Below are 13,220 nucleotides of genomic sequence, written 5' to 3'. Positions count from 1 at the left end.
CCCGTGATTGCACTTCAGACTTCACCAATCATAGCGTCCTGTACAATGTGATCAGCTGTGTCAAATGATAGCTGATCGCGGAAATAAACACAAGCTGCTTATCGGATTTTCTTGTGAGGAATGTGAGGAGAGAAGAAGAGAGCCGATAACTGGCACACCACTAGTCACCACCAGGTATGCCACCCATGGCCACCGGGGATAAGAATTAGTGCCCACAATGGATGCCAATCAGTGCCCACAATGGCTGCCAATCGGTGCCCACAATGGATGCCTGTCAATCAGCAATGCCCATCAGTACCATCCATTAGTGTACATCAGTGCCACCTATCAGTGCCCATCCATGTCCATCCGTGCCACCTATCAGTGCCATCCGTGCCGCCTATCAGAGCCCACCTGTGCCACCTATCAGTGCCCATCAGTGCTACCTATGTGTACCCATCAGTGCTGATCATCAGTGCCACCTGTCAGTGCCACCTATCAGTGTCCCATCAGTGCCACATATTAGTGCCCATCATCAGTGCCCATCAGTGAAGGAGAAAACTTACTTATTTACAACGTTTTGTAACAGAAACAAAAAAAGTTATTTTTTCAAACTTTTCTGTATTTTTTTTATTTGTTTAGCAAAAAATAAAAACCATAGAGGTGATCAAATACCACCAAAAGAAAGCTCTATTTGTGGGAACAAAATGATAAAAATTCAGTTTGGGTACAGTGCCGCATGACCGCGCAATTGTCATTCAAAGTGCGACAGCGCTGAAAGCTGAAAATTGGTCTGGGCAGGAAGGTGTATAAAGTGCCCAGTATTGAAGTGGTTAGGTAGATCAATCTCAATGTATGTTTTTTTTTTGTTCTTTTTCTTTTTTCTTTTTATCCAACATTATCCATAAAAGGCAAATGAAGAAAAAAAAAAGACAATATTACAATTCAGTTCATACATGGGAAGGTTTTAAGTGTTTTACGCGCTAGGTTTTATATTAAAGTTATCAAAGATTTTTTTTTATTTTTTTCACTTTTTTTGATATTGGAGTTGTGCAGCCATTGTGACGAGCATTCCTCTATTTTTTGGTTAGGTGTCGATGGAAAGTGTCCAGCCAGTAACCTGCGCAAGGTGCACCGAGGAGAAGTGGAGTCCTGTGACCATCGCCTGTCCCCCCTTTCTCCTCTCCTTCATCTACCATGCCTGGAGGTCAGCTTGGGGGGGTCACAGGGAAAACACACACAGCCCCCAAGTGCTGCTCTCCCTGGGCTCACGTTAATCCGCACGCAGTCGGGGGGGGGGGGGGCTCATTCAGGAATAACTTAGCAGTTTTACAGACGATCGGGAACCAGAAGTCTCATCCGAGCGCTCTGCATAGAGTGAGGTGATGAATTTCCTCGCTCCCCCCCTCCTCTGCCTCCTCCTGCTGCTGCTGTAACGGAGACTCTGCAATTCAAAGACCTGATCACGGCACAGCTCTTTGAACTGCCCGCATCTCTTTTTTCTGTTCCGGCGCCACCCCCACCTCCCCCCCAACTCATTTTATGCCATTCTAGGCAATGCCTAATTTTGCCTAATGGAAGGAGCCGGCCCCGTGGACAGCCAGGCGCCCCCGTCAGTGGAGGAGGACCCAGCACCCCTCCCGAGTGGAGGTCGTGGGAGCCGGTGAGAGGAGGCGTGCGTTCAGTGCTTCTGCATGGTGTACTCTCCGTAATACCCAACCGGCTACCTGACTGCTTACCACCAGGTACTGTGCCCTTCGCTCTCCTAGCACACAGGGGGGTGGTGGGGGTGGTGATGGTGGTGGTGGTGGTGGTGGTGGGGGGGGGTAGAATCTTCTTCTTCTGTGTCCTCTTTTCTCTTCTTCCTTGTCAGTTTTGCCATAGAACTAAGAAAAATTAGACAGACCCGTGACTCTACTGCGTCGTTAGAGTGCAGCCAAAGTCTGGAGCAAGAGTTTTCGGACGCTGATAAGATGCAGGCAACTGGCTGACCTTCCTCTGGGATACTCGCGCTGTGGGACTTGTCTGTGTCTGTGCTATGTGTGTACTTGTGTGTAACCTTGGCGAGCCTCGCATGAACTTACTCAGCAGTCAGTTCTCATAGTCACCGCACAATAGAGGAGATTGCAATGACACAGGCAGACGGAACTCACAGGCGGGGGGGGGGGGAGGAAAAACCTATATGATTTCCTCGCAACCTCTCTAGGTAGCAACGTCGCAAAGTGTGGTAACCCATAGCAACCAATCGCATCTTTGTTTTTCTAAAGTCTGACCCTCCAAAACGAATTCCAGATGATCTTTCAGCGACAAACGCGTTGCACTTTGCACGTTTTTAAGACGTGTAGAATATGTGATTTGGGGGAAGCATTGCACATCGCTGTGTGTGTGTGGGGGGGGGGGGGGGTTGCATGTGCTTTTCTGTATCCTTGATGCATGTTTAGGTGGCAATATTCACAGTTTTTTTAATCTTTTCTGTATTGGGTAAAAATTAAATGTGCGCTGAGCTTGAAGCCTGGCGTGGCAAATTATAGGCTACTCACTAACCAGAAGGACAAAAAAATGAGTGTGAACTTACCTTGAAGCCCACTTCGGCAACTTACAGGCTACCCAATAATGGAAAGGTTGAAAAATGAGCATAAATGTTGCTCAAAGCCCATTTCAGCAAAAATTTAAGGTTGACTGCTAACAGGACAAAAAATTAGTCTCAACTTAGCTTGAAGCCCAACTTGACAACTTGTAGGCTATTCACTAAGCAGAAGGACAAAACAATGGTGGTTATTTACTAAAGGAAAATCCACTTTGCACTGAAAGTGCACTTGGAAGTAAAGTCGCTGTAGATCCGAGGGGGACATGCAAGGAAAATTTAAAAAAAAAACAGCATTTTAGCTTGCACATGATTGGATGATAAAATCAGCAGAGCTTCCCCTCATTTCAGATATACCCCTTAGATTTAGAGCGACTGCACTTCCAGCTGCACTTTCAGTGCACTTTCAAGTGCACTTGCAGTGCAAAGTGGATTTTCCTTTCGTAAATAACCCCCAATGAGTGTGAAGCCCACCTCAGCAACTTATAGGTTACCCAATAATGGGAAGGATGAAAAATTAGCATAAACATTACTCAAAGCATATTTCAGCAAAAATTTAAGGTTGATTACTAACAGGACAAAAAATGAGTCCGAGCTTAGCTTGAAGCCCACCTTGGCATCTTGTAGGCTATTCACTAACCAGAAGGATAAAAAAAATGAGTGTGAACTTAGCTTTAAGCTCTCCTCTGCAACATATAGGCTACCCAATAATGGAAAGAATGAAACATTTGCATAAACATTACTCAAAGCCCATTTCAGCAAAAATTGAAGGTTGACTACTAACAGGACAACAAATGAGTCTAAGCTTAGCTTGAAGCCAACCTTGGCAACTTGTAAGCTATTCACTAACCAAAAGGACAAAAAAATGAGTCTGAGCTTAGCATGAAGTCCACCTCGGCAACTTATAGGCTACCCAATAATGGAAAGGATGAAAAATTAGCATAAATGTTACTCAAAGCCCATTTCTGCAAAAAATTAAGGTTGACTACTAACTAATAGGACAAACCTGCACTTTACACAGCCTATTTGACTTTAGTAAATCAACCCCACTGTGTTCTCCCATCAGGGACAGCTGCCCTCGCCCCCTCCCCAGGAGGGATTTCCACATCAACACTGACTGTGAGCGATTTTCTTTCCTGCAACCCATTGCTGCAGGAAAGAAAATTGCATCGTCTATGGCCTTCCTAACCGGTAGGCCAAAAAATGAGTGTGAACTTAGCTTGAAGCCCAACTGGGCAACTTGTGGGCTACCCACTAACCAGGACAAGAATTAGCGTAAACTTTTCTTGAAACCCACCACGGCAACCTGTAGATTGACTACAAACAGGAAAAACAATGAGTGTGAACTTAGCTTAAAACACGTAATGGTAAATTGTAGGCTGCCCACTAACTGGAGGAATGAAAAAGGAGCATAAACAAAAAGTTGTCAGGAGCTTAGCTTGAGACATACAGTTATATAATGACGGGCATTTAGGCCTGGGTCAATTTGAGAAAGCAGGGTGCTTGACAACTGTGCATGTTTTTTTCCGATCTTCCTACTTTCATGGGCAGCACAGTAGCGGGTGGCAGAGTGGTGTAGTGGTTAGCACTCTCATCTTGCAGTAAAAAGGGTTGCTGGTTCAAATCCCAACCATGGCACTACCTGCCTGGAGTTTGTATGTTCTCCCTGTGCCTGTGTGGGTTTCTTCCCACATGCCAATGACATGCTGATAGGCAAATTGGTCCTAGTATATGTATGGCCACCTTGGATTGTGGGCTCCTTGAGGGTAGGGACTGATATAAGTGTGCAATGTACAGGGATGGGGAAAGTTGTGGACACTCACTCAGGATGGACTGGTGTCTTTATTCAACCTTACTAACTATGTAACTACCGGTATGTACTACTTGCATGCAGTAAAATGTGTGCATTTGGTTTTCTGTATCCAGAAGGAGCATTTTGCATGCTTTTTAAGGTGTATATAGGTGGCAATATTCCCATTTTTTTCTGTAATGGGTAGGGAGGGGTGTATTCACACCAGAAGCGGTGGGACAGCATTGGGCGGCTATTCCAACGCACTCCCAACACATATCAAGGCAAAATGCCATCCTCATACCACTGAGAGCTGTGTGTGATAAAATAGTACTTCACGCAGTACCTTTTTGTAAGTGCAGTGTGAAGCAATCCACTGCCTCGCACTAGGTGGTGGCCATTTGGACTTTATGAGATGATTGTTTGACATTTTCATTGGACGTTTCAATAAAGTTCATAAAAAAAAAAAGTGGACAGTGTAATGCACCAAGATTGGCGCATCAGCACTGAGCTGATTTGACTAAACCATACTGCACACCAACCGCTTCTCTGTCACACAGTGGCTGGTGGGAATGTACTGTAAATTAGGGGTCTACAAACTGTCTAAAGAAAGGGCCAGTTTGCTGTCCGTCAGCCTTTAGGCTAGGTTCACACTGCTGCGATGCGGGAACGCTGCAAATCCACTGCAGGTTCCCGCATCGCATGTCTCCCGGCGGCAGTTCACACTGCCCTATGCGAACTGCTGGGAGTGTCAGTTAAAGTTAATGACACCTCCAAATCAGTTCGCATATCGCAGTGCGATCTGCAAACTCGGACAAGAGTCGGATCGCATGGTGTGAACACCCATGTGATCCGATTCTGCTGCGGACCAAAAAAGGGGTCCTGTGCAAGTCTGGGCCGGATGCGATGCGAATTCAGCCATACTATCTGTATGGTTGAAATCACATCGCACAGAGATCGCATGTGATTTGCACTGCAGTGCGGTGCGAATCACATTCGATCTCGGACATCGCAGCAGTGTGAACCTAGCCTTAGGGGTGCCAATCTGTGGCCAGTGGGAGTAAACAATGGCTGATCTTTGCTATTAGGGAGAGAAATAATGTCAGCGGAAGGAATAGTACCCCATTTTTGTTGTCAGTGGAAGGAATTATGCTCCGTCGTTGGTGTCAGTGGAAGGCAATATACACCATCGTTAGTGTCAGCGGAAGGAATAATGCTTCAAGGCCCAGATATAGTCAAGCAAAGGGCTGAATCTGGCCCCCGGGCTTCAGTTTTGAGACCACTAGACTAAAATATGAGTATGCACTTACCTTGAAACCCTATAAAGCCACTTGTAGGATTCCCCCTTAACTATAGAGACCTTGAGGCTGGATTCACACTATTGTGAATTGGATGTGGATTCCCCACATCCAATTCGCAATAGCAGGAGATTTTGTCCGGCTCTCTATGGAGCAAGTTCACATATCTCCGCTGTGGCTCCGGTGTGAATTTATACAGGGGTCCCGTGCGTCTTTTGCTCTGTTTCAGGTCCAAATTCAGTCCAAAATCTGAGCTGGAATCAGACCTCAAGCAGTAAATGAAGATGCACTGGACCCCTGCTGTGAGTCGCATGTGAAGATAGTGTGAACCCAGCCTACAAGGATAGTTCACCTGTACATAAAACTGCCTATGGCTGCAGGTAAGGGGTGTTTGTAGTTTAAAACAAATTGTGCAGCTCTCACTAAAGATAAATAATACCCTTGCTATTGGTGTAGGCCATTTACATACCTTATGAAGCCTGACTGGAATGCTCCCAGGATGTTGCTAAGTGAGGCCTAGTCATCACTGCTCACAGGCATGTACTGGCCATTGGGACTACCGGGAGTATCCCGGTGGGCCGATGGCTCAGTGGGCCACTCTGATGTAAGGGGGCTGCTGGTGGGACACTCTGATGTAAGGGGGTGCTGATGGGCCACTCTGATGTAAGGGGGTGCTGATGGGACACTCTGATGTAAGGGGGCTGGTGATGGGACACTCTGATGTAAGGGGGCTGCTGATGGGACACTCTGATGTAAGGGGGCTGCTGATGGGACACTCTGATGTAAGGGGGCTGCTGATGGGACACTCTGATGTAAGGGGGCTGCTGATGGGACACTCTGATGTAAGGGGGCTGGTAATGGGACACTCTGATGTAAGGGGGCTGGTAATGGGACACTCTGATGTAAGGGGGCTGGTAATGGGACACTCTGATGTAAGGGGGCTGGTAATGGGACACTCTGATGTAAGGGGGCTGGTAATGGGACACTCTGATGTAAGGGGGCTGCTGATGGGACACTCTGATGTAAGGGGGCTGCTGATGGGACACTCTGATGTAAGGGGCTGGTAATGGGACACTCTGATGTAAGGGGGCTGGTAATGGGACACTCTGATGTAAGGGGGCTGGTAATGGGACACTCTGATGTAAGGGGGCTGGTAATGGGACACTCTGATGTAAGGGGGCTGGTAATGGGACACTCTGATGTAAGGGGGCTGGTAATGGGACACTCTAATGTAAGGGGGCTGGTAATGGGACACTCTGATGTAAGGGGGCTGGTAATGGGACACTCTGATGTAAGGGGGCTGGTAATGGGACACTCTGATGTAAGGGGGCTGGTAATGGGACACTCTGATGTAAGGGGGCTGGTAATGGGACACTCTGATGTAAGGGGGCTGGTAATGGGACACTCTGATGTAAGGGGGCTGGTAATGGGACACTCTGATGTAAGGGGGCTGGTAATGGGACACTCTGATGTAAGGGGGCTGCTGATGGGACACTCTGATGTAAGGGGGCTGCTGATGGGACACTCTGATGTAAGGGGCTGGTAATGGGACACTCTGATGTAAGGGGGCTGGTAATGGGACACTCTGATGTAAGGGGGCTGGTAATGGGACACTCTGATGTAAGGGGGCTGGTAATGGGACACTCTGATGTAAGGGGGCTGGTAATGGGACACTCTGATGTAAGGGGGCTGGTAATGGGACACTCTGATGTAAGGGGGCTGGTAATGGGACACTCTGATGTAAGGGGGCTGGTAATGGGACACTCTGATGTAAGGGGGCTGGTAATGGGACACTCTGATGTAAGGGGGCTGGTAATGGGACACTCTGATGTAAGGGGGCTGGTAATGGGACACTCTGATGTAAGGGGGCTGGTAATGGGACACTCTGATGTAAGGGGGCTGGTAATGGGACACTCTGATGTAAGGGGGCTGGTAATGGGACACTCTGTTGTAAGGGGGCTGGTGTTGGGACACTCTGTTCTAAGGGGGCTGGTGATGGGACATTCTGATGTAAGGGAGTGCTGATGGGACACTCAAAATGTAAGTGGGCCGGTCTGGATGAAGTCCAGGGCCAAATTTCTGTCCCAGTCCAGCCCTGACTGCTCACCTCCACCATCACAGGAGTGAGCTCTCAGGTGCTGAGCTCAGAGCTACTACATCAGGGGATAGAGAGAGTATGTGAGGGGGGTTGAATCAGAGAAAGAGCTCACTCCTGTGATGGTGGAGGTGACCAGTGATGACTAGGCCTCACTTAGCAATGTCCTGGGAGTATTCCAGTCAGGCTTCATAAGGTATGTAAATGGCCTACAACCATAGTAATAGCTTTATTCAACTTTAGTCAGAGCAGCACAGTTTGTTTTTATCTATAGATGCCCCTTATCTGCATAGACAGTTTTGTGTTAAAGGTAACTATCCCTTTAAGTAGGATGCTTGGTGATCATGCTTGTGGTTATTTTCATCTTCCTGCTTTTTGTGCATTGTTGCATGTATTAAAATATAATATGTATGTATCGTACCTACAATACTAATTGCACTTATGAAAGGTAGGTTAAACCACAGCGGGATTCGTTAAAAAAAAAATGAAAAAAATGAAAAAAATAAGTGTTCCATCATAAACATGGCGTAGAATTGGATGATCTTCTACGCTCCTGCACTTTTAGAAGGTGCCCCTGTTTAGTAAGCAGAAGCCATTGTACTTTTTTTTTGTGTTTCTATAATTGTTCAATAAAACATATGGCGGTACATTATTCTGCACAGCGAAGCTTTGTTGTCGCTTTGCATTTAGAAACCGTGTAGCTGATGTTTAAAGCAGAAGCAAAGAGGCTGAACGGAGCAGAGCCACCCTGTGGTGAAGTTATCATAAAAAAATAATGGCTGCCTTCCATCTCATATTAAAGTAACCTTTTTTTTGGGGGGGGGGGTGGTGGTGGGGGTTTATTGATGAAAGAGAAACCTATAAAAAGTTTTCTTGGTACTATTCTTGGTTGTTAGAATCCAGTGAATAGGCTTTAAGTTAGGGATGCACCAAAAATGATTGGGCTCAAATCGAACTGCATGAATCACATGTGATAAAAACAGGAATGCAGTGTGATTCCTGTCTGAATCATATGCGGTTTCCCACACCTCTGGTGTGAACCCAGGCTGAACAAGCCTGGGTTGACACAGGAGCGGTGCAGGAAAATGCATGTGACTCAGACAGGAAGTGCACCACATTCCTGTTCAAATCACATTTGGTTCTGTGCAGTGCGATTTGAACCCTTTTGTTTTGTATGAGCTCAAATTACACCACAAAGATTTCAGTTTTAGGTATTGGAGGATTTGTTTAGTATCGGTACGGATATCGGTATCTGTGCAACCTTATTTTAAGTGTGCTAATGTGTAGGTCCTTTTTCAGTTTAAAGCTTACCTTGAGGCAAACAGCTAAATCCACAAATTAAACACATATATGGGGGCTATTTTACCTTAAAAAAACTGTATTTCTGCCCATCCAGTCCTAAGATCTAAGCCCCTTCACACAGGGCAACCCTGCCTGCCAGGACAGGAGACCAGATTTTTCTGCATTATGGTTACATTTCTTGACCCTCCCACAGCCAGTGACTGGACAGTGAAAGGAGAAGCAGCACAGTGATGAGCTCATCTCTTGGTTTCTCTGCTGTCTCCTCCTGTCAGCAGCTTCCTTGCACTGCAGCTCCTTTTGCAGCTTCTTCCTGTTAGGGGTGTCTGACTTTTTTTTTAACTGATTCTAAACACCCCTCAATGTTAGCCTATGTGTCCGTGCACACATAAACTGTCAGATGCATTTGGAGGCATAAGTGTTTAGGGACAGTAGAAAAAAAAAGGCAGCCTGTGCTTCCAGGAGCAGTAAAAATAAACTGTAAAAACGTCTGATGCCACTAAAAGCCTGTGATGTCACCGTCCATCATGCCCTGGGCAGTGACGTCACAGGGGGCGGATCCTCTGGATGACGTTGCCAGGTGGCCCCGCCCCTTGGCTATATAAGTATTGGCACGCGGCGGACCCAGCATCACAGCTGGAGAGAGCATCGAGAGAACATCGGAGGAAGAACAGAGGGAGAAGACAGAGGAGAGAGGAGAACTGGCAGAGGGAGAAGACAGCGGCGGCAGAAGTCATCAGCGGTGAGAGGAGAAGAACTGGAGGATGAAGACATCACTGGGGGGGGGGAAGAAATCGTAAAGAGATAAGAAGCTGGAGCTGCTATAATAAATTTCTTTGTCAAAAACCTGTTTCCTATTTTTATTTTTGACACTTTTTTTGGGTGAATGGGTAGGGGTATGATGTACCCCATACTTATTCACATAGGGTGGCGGGCTGTGATCTGGGGGCCCCCTTGTTAAAGGAGGCTTCCAGATTCTGATAAGCCCCCACCCCCAAACCCCGACAAAGGCCAGGGCTGACGGGAAGAGGCCCTCGTCCCCATCAACATGGGGACAAGGTGCTTTGGGGTGCGGGGCACAGCACACACCCCACTATGTTGAGGGCATGTTGCCTGGTAAGGTCAAGGAGGGGGAGTGCTAGCTTGTCCCCCCCTTTCCTGACCCGCCAGGCTGCATGCTCGGATAAGGGTCTGGTATGGATTTTTGCGTGGGGGTTCCCCTTAAAATCTATACCAGGGGGGCCCTACACCGTTTTTCTTTTTCATTTTGGCGTGGTGTTCCTCTTGAAGATCCTCAGCGCACAAGTAGCACAACAAGTCGGATCATCATGATCATCATCATGATCCGACTTCTGGTGCACTTCTAATCAAATCAATGGGCTCTCATATGGAACAATTGACTTTGAATAGAGGCAGAAAAACGCAGCTAAAAGCTAGCGACCCTCCGCAGTACACATACATGCATTAACACCAATACAAAAAGCAACGGCTTTGTTCCAGTCTCCTTTATGTAAAAACGGAAGCGAAGCCATGACGTCACTTCCTGTTTACTAGGCTGCCAATGGTGCCGGATCATCGTTTTCGGTGATCTGAATACTTTGAAGTGCAAAGGAGGGATTTGGGGTCTTTTAGACCCCTGATCCCTCCATAAAGAGTACCTGTCACCACCTATTACTGTCACAAGGGATGTTTACATTCCTTGTGACAGCAATAAAAGTGATCATTTATTTATTTTTTTAAAACACAATTTAATCATATAAAAATAAATAAAATAAATAAGAATTTTTTTTTTCAAACCGTCCCCGTCACCCCGAGCTCGTGCAGCAAAGAAAACGCATACGGAAGTCGCGCCTGCATATGTAAACGGTGTTCAAATCACACATGTGAGGTATTTCCGCAATCGTCAGAGCGAGAACAATAATTCTAGCACTAGACCTCCTCTGTCAAATTTAAAGTGTCGCCTATGGAGATTTTTAAGTACCAAAGTTTGTCGCCATTCGACGAGTTTGTGCAATTATAAAGCATGATATGTTTGGTATCTATTTACTCAACGTAACATCATCTTTCACATTATACTTTTATATTTTTTTTAAATTCATGAAAGTGTCCCTTTTCCCAAAACACTGCTGCACAAATACATGTGACATAAAATATTGCAACAATCGCCATTTTATTCTCTAGATTCTCTGCTATATATATATATATATATATATATATATATATATATATATATATATATATATAAAATGTTTGGGGATTCTAAGTAATTTTCTAGCAAAAAATAGGGATTTTAACATTTAGTAAACACTAAATGTCAGAAATAGGCTTAGTCATGAAAGGGACATACAGTGTACAGGGCCACTGGTAAGGCAGTACAGCCAGCCCTCCTGTACTGTGCCCTATCAGTTCAAGAGGGAAGCCCGGGCACCTGCTGGCTGTACAGTTTTATTGCTGACACTTGTGGATCCAGTGCAGCTGAGGCCCTAGAGAAAGGGACTGATAAATCTCTGTTCTCAGTCCCTTTCACTATCTCAAATGTGAGACATCAGGGGTCTATTTGGACCCGTGATATTTCACCAAAGCCCCCCCCCCCCGCCCCCCAACAGGGTAGTTAAAAAAAAGGTAAAAATAAAATAAATAATAAAATCACCTCACTGCCTGTTTTAACAGTAGCACACCACAACAGCTTTGCTCGTGGTTGTGGGCACTTACAGAGCAGCGCTATTCAATTGAATGAGTATTTAGCAATGAGGGTATATTTTCTGCCATGGCTGCGAAGCATAGCATTGCAGCCACGGCATTTTAGCACAAATATTATTTGATATTGGTTGGAAAGGCTGTATGGGGCCCTGTGGTTTCTAACAGCAGCCCTGACAGTATACATATATGTACTGTATATACAGTGTATATCCTTTTAAGCTCCAGAAAATTTTACCCCCTTTGTGACCAGGCCATTTTTTCGCTATTCAGCATTGCACTGTTTTAACTGCCGATTGCAGAGTCATGCAACACTGTACCCAAATGAAATTTATATCTTTTTTTTCACACAAATAGAGCTTTCTTTTAGGAGTGTTTGATCACCACTGTGTTTTTTATCCTTTATTATATAAATGAAAAAAGAACAAAAATTTGTATAAAAAAAACAAATTTCTTCATAACTTTAGGCCAAAATGTATTCTGCTACGTCTTTGGTAAAAAAAAATCTGACACTAACTGACACTTTACAGGAACTGACTAACTGCCAACTGCCAGTGACATCTCCAGTGACACTATAATACAGTGATTAGTGCTAATAATATACACTGTCACTTTACTAATGACACTGGCTGGGGCAATTATGGGGTTAATTGTGTGCCTAACAACATGTAATGTGTGTTGCTTTTTACTACAAATTGATTTGTTTTTTTTCCCTGCTGACAAACTCCTGCTGTTTCAAATCACAGGAGAGTAGGCGGATGAGGGCACGTGCCCGAATCCTATAAACAGGCAGCAACGTGCGGGTAGTGGCTTTGCCTATAGGAGCTATCCTGTCGCAGTATGTGTATAGGTCAGCAAGTATATATATATATATATATATATATATATATATATATATATATATATATAAATATATATATATATATATATATATATTATCTCACAAAAGTGAGTGCACCCCTCACATTTTTATAAATATTTTATTCTATCTTTTCATGTAAGTCATGTAAAGTAGTAAGTGTACAGCTTGTATGACAGTGTAAATTTGCTGTCCCCTCAAAATAACACAGCCATTAATGTCTAAGTCCCTGGCAACAAAAGTGAGTACACCCCTAAGTGAAAATGTCCATATTGGGCCCAAAGTTTCAATATTTTGTGTGGCCACCATTATTTTCCAGCACTGCCTTAAACATCTTGGGCATGGAGTTCACCAGAGCTTTACAGGTTGCCACTGTAGTCCTCTTCCACTCCTCTATGATGACATCACAAAGCTGGTGGATGTTAGAGACCTTGCGCTGGCGGGCTCTGCATGTGGGCTGTGCGAACACGCCGGAGCTCATCCTTAGTAGGAAGATATACCCATTCATGTTTGCTTCTTCGATCATGTTGAACAAATCGCACATCAATTAGATGTTGAATCTAAATGTGTAATACATGTGGGACCCCTTTGATTTCCTTCGGGGGGGGGGGGGAGGGGGG

The 13,220-nt window shown here is 45.3% G+C and overlaps 1 protein-coding gene across 2 annotated transcripts in view; it reads left to right on the top strand.

Moving 5' to 3' along the window:
* Positions 1-1,601: 1,601 nt before the first annotated feature.
* ESRRG (estrogen related receptor gamma) overlaps positions 1,602-13,220 on the top strand; it is a 1,080,228-nt gene continuing 1,068,609 nt past the window's right edge. The window contains exon 1 of one of the 2 annotated variants that reach the window (XM_077485775.1): positions 1,602-1,724. The gene's annotated coding sequence lies outside the window, so the exon portion shown is untranslated. The remainder of the gene's footprint in view (positions 1,725-13,220) is intronic. The other variant, XM_077485771.1, reaches the window with a different exon arrangement.

The sequence above is a fragment of the Lithobates pipiens genome, unplaced genomic scaffold (genome assembly GCF_037356315.1).
Source record: "Lithobates pipiens isolate NorthernLeopardFrog02 unplaced genomic scaffold, aLitPip1_a1.2 Scaffold_18, whole genome shotgun sequence".
NCBI lineage: Eukaryota > Metazoa > Chordata > Amphibia > Anura > Ranidae > Lithobates > Lithobates pipiens.
This window is presented reverse-complemented; position numbering and strand designations above follow the sequence as displayed.